Source organism: Zingiber officinale, chromosome 11A, assembly GCF_018446385.1.
Source record: "Zingiber officinale cultivar Zhangliang chromosome 11A, Zo_v1.1, whole genome shotgun sequence".
NCBI lineage: Eukaryota > Viridiplantae > Streptophyta > Magnoliopsida > Zingiberales > Zingiberaceae > Zingiber > Zingiber officinale.
In genome coordinates this window covers 4914986-4924084 of record NC_056006.1, presented here as the reverse complement: position 1 = coordinate 4924084, position 9099 = coordinate 4914986, and the positions used below count along the sequence as shown (strand labels likewise).

The window sequence follows — 9099 nt, the reverse complement described above, 5'->3', positions numbered from 1 at the left end:
TTTAAATTATATTTTCTATTCCTTTAATAAAAATAAAAAATAAATTTTTCTTGAAGAAAAATATGAATATTTAAGAATAGATTACATAACATTTCACTTTATTGTTTTATATTGAACTAATATAAACTTTCTTCCCCTCTCCACCTATACATTTGATAGATTTACATAGTATGGTTGGAAACTCAGTTGGAGGAAGTGAAAATTATACAGTAGATTTTCGACTGTGAAGGTCAATTTCTAGACGAATTATAATGAACACTTTTAAATTTATCGGATGAATGAACAAGTGAAAAAACGATCTCCATGTTTAATTGGATAAGGGTATTGATATAGTAATAAATGTGGATCTCTAAAAAGGTAGTTAAAGTAGGAAAGATCGACTGTCGTGATGGTCAAAGTTAAAAAGAGATCAAAGACGCTAGCAATAGTAGGGGTGGGCCCGAGTTGATTACATGGCCGGCCGGACGTGAATGTCTGACCAAGCCTCCAATTTGGTCGAATTTAGTGTATCAACTTGGAACCTATAGGCCATTCTCATTGTTAAGCAGAAGTACCCCAACCCACAACCTTAGCTGATCGGGCACAATGGTCCTTCACTCGACCAAGTGAGCGTCGGACCGAGTTCGACGCATCATATGGTCGAGCAAACAATCCCCTGGTTGTGTAGTGACCGACTGGCCCACAGTAAAACCCGTACACCTGTTATATCGTACTTTTTTTTTTTGAAGTTTGTACTATAAAGGACAAAGAACATCCTTATTGCTAAGCATAAGTACTCGACCCACAACCTCAATCGATCGGGGCCTAGGGCCGATCGGGCACAATGCTCCTTCACTCAGCCAACATATAGGCCAAGTGAGCGTCAGGTCGAGTGCGACCCATCATAAGGACGAGCAGACGATCCCCTGGCTATGTGGCGACCGACTGGCCCACAGCAAAACCCGTACACCTGTTATATCGTATATTTTTTTTTGAAGTTTATACTATAAAGGACAAAGAACATCCTCATTGCTAAGCATAAATACCCCGACCCACAGCCTCAGCCGATCGGGGCCTAGGGTCGATCGGGCACAATGCTCCTTCACTCGACCAACAGATAAGCCAAGTGAGCACCAAGTCGAGGGCGACCCATCATAAGGCTGACCTGACGATCCCCTGGCTGTGTGGCCACCGACTACAAGCAAATCTTGTTTTAGAAGCTTCCAACCCATCAACTCACAAAGATTTGCTTGCTTGTTTAAGAAAATACGTCATAAACACTTTATGACCTATCTTTTCCTAGGAATACTTTGCAAAACATGTCAATACTTTGAGATATGTGCATAACACAACACTTACGCTATAAAAAGGGTTTTCATCTACAAACGGAAGTATGCGATGCTCTATATTTCGATACACTTATTGTTACAATGTTCTTCCTCCATTTTCTTCAAACCGTGTGATGACTTGAGCGTCGGAGAACCAATGTCAGGAATCTCTTTCTTGACCCGATACTAATGCTCCTTGTGTTACAAGACAATGTGGAATCTTCGTCGAGTCAACAGTACGGAGTCTCATTTTCAACTCACCGCTTTATGGACAGGATCAAATATGAATACTGAATTATCAAAAATAATAATAATAATAATAATAATAACTGATTTTATTGAATTAAACACAAAATTTATTTATAAATATTTAATTTATTTATAATCCTAAAAAATAAAAAATAGTGACGATAATTCAAACATTTGTTTTTTAAATGGAACTTTATTAAAAATCTCAAATTTTGTACATAAATGTTTTCATCAACTTAATCAAAGCTCAATAACAATGTAATTATCTTCAGTGGCGTGTATTATATAATTCATTCAATGAAGTTCAGGACATCCCTTGGGGATGAAGGCGCCGGGCTCGGTGGGGCATTTAGCGAGGGGACAATAGTCCTCGGTGACGCCTCCCCACCAGTTGACGGAGTAGATGTTATAGTTCCCAAGAGCGAAGAAGGCGACGACACCCATGAAGCTCGTGCCCGCGTCGAGGGCGGCAGACATGACGTAGGCGTAGCGCCCCCACCACTGCTTGTGGTGCTTGAACACCCAGTAGTTGACGACGAAGCCGACGATGAACCAGCAGTTGTAGTTGATGGCTTTGTTAGGGGGCATGCTACCGGAGGAGCCGAAGATGACGGGGAAGTTGATGAGCGGGATCCACTTCTTCTCCGGGAAGAGGCGGTGGAAGAGGTAGACGACGGCGGGGGCGAGGAGGCCGAGGAGGAAGAAGTAGTTGAGGCCGGCGTAGATGGAGCCGGGGCCGAACATCCGGGCAGGGCCAACGACGCCCCAGATAACGGAGGCGCTGAAGAAGACGGAGTCGCTGGGGCACGTCCACGGGGTGTCGTCTGGCAACTGGTTGGTATCGCAAATGTGGGGGACATCGGTGAGCAGCCACCACGCCGTCCAGAAGTAGCTCGCGTTGGCGATCACCGAACCCACCAACTGAAACAAAAATAAAGTTTAATTAAAAAAATAAAATAAATAAAAAAAAGAACATATCACCTTAATTATATTTAATTACCTGAGCGATGAACATGGATCTAGGAGGAATCTTCATGTAGTAACCGAGCTTGAAATCGCTGAGAAAGGTGATGGCTTGGGTCATACTCATATAGCCGTAGGTTTTGAACACCACGTTGGCCAATGGCTTTCCAGGCATTATGTAACCGATCACCATCTCTGTTATTATGTTCAGTCCAGGCGTCTGCATATATATATCATCCACAAAATATATAATTCATTAATTACTGATCCATCGATCGATCAATTCATCATCGATCAATATCGGAATTAATATTCCAATTAATATAATATATATATAATAATGCTTTTGATTAATTAAATACCGTATTGGTGGTGGCGGTGATGATCCCGACGGGCAGGGTGAAGACGAAGGCCATGGCCATGGCGAGGAAGAGGCCCCAGTAAGGCAGCTGCAGGGCGCGGCCGAAGCCCTCGCAGGTGTAAATGGAGAGCGCGGTGACGACGACGAGGAGGAGGTGGAACCACTACTGCGGCACTGCGGCGTAGTTGGCCTTCATGATCCGGCCGTGCACGTCCAGGAAGTTCACGTTCGCCTTGGACGTCGCCTGCCGCCACAGCTTGAGCATGTACTGGCCGTCGAAGAGGAAGACGTGGGAGAGGGTGGCGGTGAGGGTGGCGAAGCCGATGCCGTAGGCCATGGCGAAGAAGGTGCTGATGTAGATGCGGCTGTAGTTCTCGTACTCCTCGACGTTGAGAGTGAAGGTCTTGGTGTCGAGGACGCGGCTGAGGTCGTAGGGCTTGCCGGAGCGCTCGAAGAGGTGCGAGCTGAGCAAGGTGAAGCGGCGACCGTCGTAGAGGTTGTTCCAGTAGCAGAGGGGCATGATGATGTAGACTAGGATGACGTAGCCGGCGAGGACGTTGAAGAGGACGAAGATGGGCGCCGCTATGGGGCTGCCGATCATGGCGGCGGTGGCCCAGTCGAAGCCGATGGCGCCGACGCCGAGGCCGCTCATGCCGGAGCCGATCTGGTGGATGGTGATGGAGTCCTTCCAAATGAAGCAGAGGATCGAGATGCAGGTGATGGTCGGGAAGAAGTAGTTGGGGACGATGTAGTAGCAGAAGCTGCAGGCCGTGCAAATGAGGAAGAACTGGAGCCGCGTCACGCCGCCCTTTGGCCGCCGTTCTTCTTCGTTCAGCGCTCTGCATTATTTATATTCCACACAGCAGATTGTATAATTAAATAGGGATGAGCAATTAGTTTAAAATATGAATCAATCAAATCAAATCGAACTACTTAATTTCGATTTGATCGATCACTCTTGACGTAAATTCATATACACACCTGAATAGAGAGACCTGAATGAGATTGGCAGGCCACCACATGTAAGGAGAATCCACCAAGAATTTTCTGAACAATCCAGCCCAGCCGAATCCTAACAACTGAACAAAAACAAATACAAAATTTAATCGAAAATAATTCGTTTTAAATTTATAGATTTGGGTGTACGTAGAGTTTTAATTTGTGATGATTACTTGAGTGGTTTGTGTGAGGAGGATGGCGGCCATGACGTTGATGCCGCGGTGGTAGAAGGCCTTCACGATGGTGACGATGCCGACGGCGTAATCGCCGCCAGCGCCGGCGCTGGCGATGATGGTGAGGAGGACGTGCTCCTTCATGTTGAAGGGGCCGGGGTTGAGGGAGAAGGACCAGTTGAGTAGAGGGATCCGGATGATCGCCGGCGGGAGGACGCGGGCCATCCAGCGGCCGATGGGCAGCGCCAGGATCTGGACGCAGACGCTGGAGATGGAGAGCTGGTTGGTGCGGTAGCTGAAGAACTGGTTGACGAAGGAGAGGAGGACGCAGCTGAAAACGCCGATGATCCACGTCCGGATCGTCAGGCATGGCAACGACGGATCGTCGGTCGTCGGCACCGTCATCCGCACCTGCTCGATCGGGCTGTCGTCCTTGTTCTCCACTTCATCTGAGCTCAAACAAGAATCAAATTACGATATCAACGACGACGAAGAAGAAGAAGATCAAATTAAGAGAGGAACTCGATTGAAGAACACAGATACCATTCGATTTCTGAGGATTATTATCAGAAACTGAAGCTGCCATATATTCTAAGGAGATTGAAGTTGAAGGTTGATTGAATGGAGAAGACTCTGGGGAGAGAAGAATTTATAAGGCAGTGTGACATTTTGGATTCTCCAAATAAAGTGATTTAATTTTGGTCGCTCTAATTTACCTGCTGTCCAAAACAACTTTTTGATATTCTTGTAATTGCTAAAAGATCGTGGGGTTTTCCTCCTCCATTCTAACTGTGGGCGAAATACACCTAAGCGCATGAAGGCTTGCCATCTAATCCGAGCATTTTGCTCGTGAATGGCTGAGATTGATTAAATTAACAATTAATGGGAATCTTGTTAATTAGGAAAAACTACTAATTGTGAAATAAAAGTTAACGGGGTTTAAATATAGGGCTTCAAACGAATTAAGTTGGCGCGAGCTTATTTGATTCGCATTTTAAATTATCAAATTTGAACCGAACTTGAATGTGTTTGATATTTTTTCTAACTAAATTTATATCTATAATCTTTTGTTTAATTATTTTTTTTTATTCCATTGTGCAACTTTGGTTCGAATATGTTGTTCAAATAACTTAATCGATTCAATTCTGCTTGAATGTTCAAACCATAGTTGGACTTGAATTTCATTTCGAACCCTGTTCAAACCAAGATTATTTGTATTTTCAAAATCCAAATGGAATTCAAATATTCCACTTATTTTTCAAACTCAAACTCAAATATTAATATTTTATAATATTCAACTCGATTAAATTCGTTTGCACCCTAGTGTCAAATAGTTTGAGACATCTATGACACAAGTTAGCTTGACTCGGCTCATCACGGTCATTATACCACCAACAACTATGTTCAGTATAGTCCTCTCGGGACGGTCTAGTGGTTAGCGCATGAGGTGTTGTCATCATGAGATCTGGGGTTCGAATCTCGACAAAGCCGAGATAAATGTTTCCCTTATGTGCTAGTCACTATTCCAAAGGCTAGTAACCGCCTATGATTTACCTTCTCTGTGTTAGCCCTGGGACGGGTTGATGGGGGTGCTGTGGCCGAACATATTCGCCTTTTGCCACCACTATAGCCCCACAACACATCAATAAGTGACGAGGCAGTTAATTCATGCAACGAGCATTTTTTTTTCTTTCGTAGGTAGGGGTGTAAACGAGTCAAACCGCTTGCGAGCTATTTGGGTCTCGGCTCGAAAAAAATTTCGTTCAGTTCATTCAATTAAGTTAACAAGCCGAACTTGAGCTTGAAAACATTATCGAGCCGAGCTAGAGCTTAATAGTATTTAGTTCATAAGCTTGCGAGCATGTTCATTTAGAGACTCACGAACATGTTCGTTAAGAGACTCATGAACATAGAGACTCATTTATCTTTTATATATATATATATATAGTAATATATTATTAATATATATATAGTAATATATATATGTAATCAAATGTCACATAAATAATAAATATAGTAATATATTATTAATTATTATAATTAATTATCTTAAACGAGTTCGAACTAAGCTTGCAAACTCGAGTTGAACTCAAGCTATTTAACTTTATTATGAGTCGAGCTCGAGCTTAAGAACTAAAGCTCAAATCGAACTCGAGTTGAGCTCGAGCTTAGGGATAACGAACCAAGCCCGAGCTCGAGTCTTTTACTCTTCGGCTTAGCTCAGCTCATTTACAACCCTACTCGTAGGTATATCACACCCATTTGAATTTACTAGTGTTGCGGGACTGCTATGTCAAGAACCACTAGTGTTTCTAAATTTACCCGATGAACGAACCGGGAGGAAAGTCATCTATCTCAAAGATTAATCGGACTAAAGGACTCGATTAACACACACACAAAACACATAGGCCGAGAATGGTTGAATCGCATTGGATTAATAGGACTATATTTTTAATTGAACAAAGTAAAGAAAATTAATAGACGAGATCGAGCTGAGAAGAAATTGAATGTGTGAAGGAAGATTGAAATGCCTCTAAATGTTAACTATTCTCTAATTTAAAACTGGTTCGAATGCATGATGTCGCAGTCACTGAATGAGTAAATCACCAATTTAGTAATAGCAGCAGCAATATCGGAACATAAAAGCTTTCCGTAATGAAATCGATAAATGGGTAGCTGAAAGAGTACCTTGAGATGCATAGGAACATATCCTTGAGTGATCCTGCTCGATCTTTAGTTATAAGGTCAAAGCATTGTAGTTGCCAACAAGATGAAACCAAGAGGCCACCTATGTAGAGATTTTGCTTGTGGTTGGAAGTAGAAGTGATTTAGTTGATCTCTTTGGTAGGGAAGGCAAAAAGAGTGATTAAGTATTAATTGTACTTGAAGAAGTAGACTGACTGAAGAAACTGCTGCAAGAACAAGTGCTCGATTAAGCATCGAAAGATAAAACTGTTGGTAATGGGATACGTGGACATGGGCAGTTTCTAAAACTGCCCCCCTACTCGTCCAAGTCAAAGCGTGAAGTAGGGTAGGCTGAGGCTTTACTTCTTCTTGCAAGAGGGAGAAGATCCATAAAAAAAAAAAAGAATTTGGCTTGTGAAAATTGTAAGTATCTTACGTTGATTTTGATATGATCAATCAAGTTAAGTTAGATTTTTTATTATTTGATGTCTTGCGTCTGAGTGTGCAAGGACTTAAGAATGCAAGAAGTCGAGCGGAAGATGCAACGGATAAGAATGATGGAATGGAAATCGAGTCGAGGGGCTCGGTACATCCAAGGGACGAGAAGCTGCGGAAGTATATGCTGGTGGAGCGAGAAGGACATGCATGGCGCTTCAGAGGGACGAAAAGATGGAGCGGAAGCCTGTTTGAAGAGACGGTCGGAGTTGAGTTTGGGTGAGCTCAACTCTGGAAGGTCGAAGCATCACTCAAGCGACTAGAGACAAAGTCAACGATCAGAGAAGGCGCCAGATGGTCAGCATGAGACTGACCAATCCGGACGCCATGATAGTTGGTCCTAGCGCCTGGAACGTCCGGGCTATTAAAGTGTATACTAAAAGCCTAAGCATTTGTAAATATTTATTTTGAATAAAGAATCACATTTGGTCAAATTATCTACATTTAATTGTAGTTGTTCAATTAATTTATATTGAAGATAATATACTATGTGGTGCCACATACAGAAGATGATGTTATCAGTACCGTATAAATTATAAACAGTAGCTCACGACCAAAATGGAAAGGAAAAAACCATTGGAAGGTCGTAGTGTAATTATGAATTAGTTTATCTTGACTATATAATTACACTAGTACACTTAGAGTGTATTGAGTAGGACCATTAGAGGTCATTTCTTTTATACTGACTTTATAAAGGAGCAAAAACCTCAGTTATTATGGAAGTGTGTGCTCTTAATCCTAATATAATAACAAGCACATATATTTGATATTTATTTCTTTAATTTATCAATGGGTGAGATTTAGTTCGATAAATCAATAAGCCCGATAAGTTGGGAAATGATATCACTTATAGTGTGTGTTGTTGATTATAGAAAGAAACTGTGTCCTAGAAATCTAGGTTGATAATGTCCCCAAGATGAGCTCATAAGGATTGTCATGTTAAACCCTGCAGGTGGACTCAGTCCGACATAACGATAAGGATGAGTGGTACTATTCTTGGATTAAGATATTAATTAAATGAGTTGTCAGTAACTCACTTAATTAGTGGACATTCGACATCTTAAATACAGGGAGACTAACACACTCATAATAAGAAAGAGCCAAAAAATGTAATTTGGGATTGGTGCGGTAGTTCAATAATAGTTCTCTAGTGGAATGAATTATTATTGATAAAATTAAGTTGTGTGTTCGGGGCGAACACGGGATGCTTAATTTTATCAGGAGACCAAAACCAATTCCTCCTCTCGGTCCCTATCGTAGTCTCTTATTTATAGAATACTATACTCACCTATACCCACCTTCGTACCCATGATGTAGGGGCCGGCCAAGCTAGCTTGTGGTTCAAGCTAGGGTCGACCAAGCCTTGGTTCATGGGTGGCCGGCCCTAGCTTAAACCCAAGCTTAGGTGGCCGGCCCCCATTAAATTAAAAAGAATTTTAATTTTAAAATTTTCTTATGTGAAAGATATAATTAATTGGAGAGATTTAAAATTAAAATATCTCTTTTAAAAGGATCTACAAAAGATTAAAGAAAGAGATTAGATCTCTTTGCTTGTTTGTAGATTGGAAAGATATTTTATTTTTATTCTTTATAAATTATTCACATATAGAAAAATTAAAATTATAGAAATTTCTTTTTATCAACCATGAAGGGATTTTAAAGGAAAATTTTATTTTTTTAAATTTTCGAAGACAAATAAGGAATTTTAATTGTTGATTGAAATTGTCTTGTTTGCTCTTGTTGATGTGGTCGGCCAAGACATAATTGATTAGGAAATTTTACTTAATTTTTCTTAATTAATTGTTGTCAAGGAAAGTTAAGGAAATTTTATTGTAATTAAATTTCCTTATTTACCAAAGCTAAGGAA

At 41.3% G+C, this 9099-nt stretch overlaps 1 pseudogene; it reads right to left on the bottom strand.

Annotated features, from left to right (window-relative positions):
* Positions 1-1850: 1850 nt before the first annotated feature.
* LOC122032862 overlaps positions 1851-9099 on the bottom strand; it is a 33667-nt pseudogene continuing 26418 nt past the window's right edge.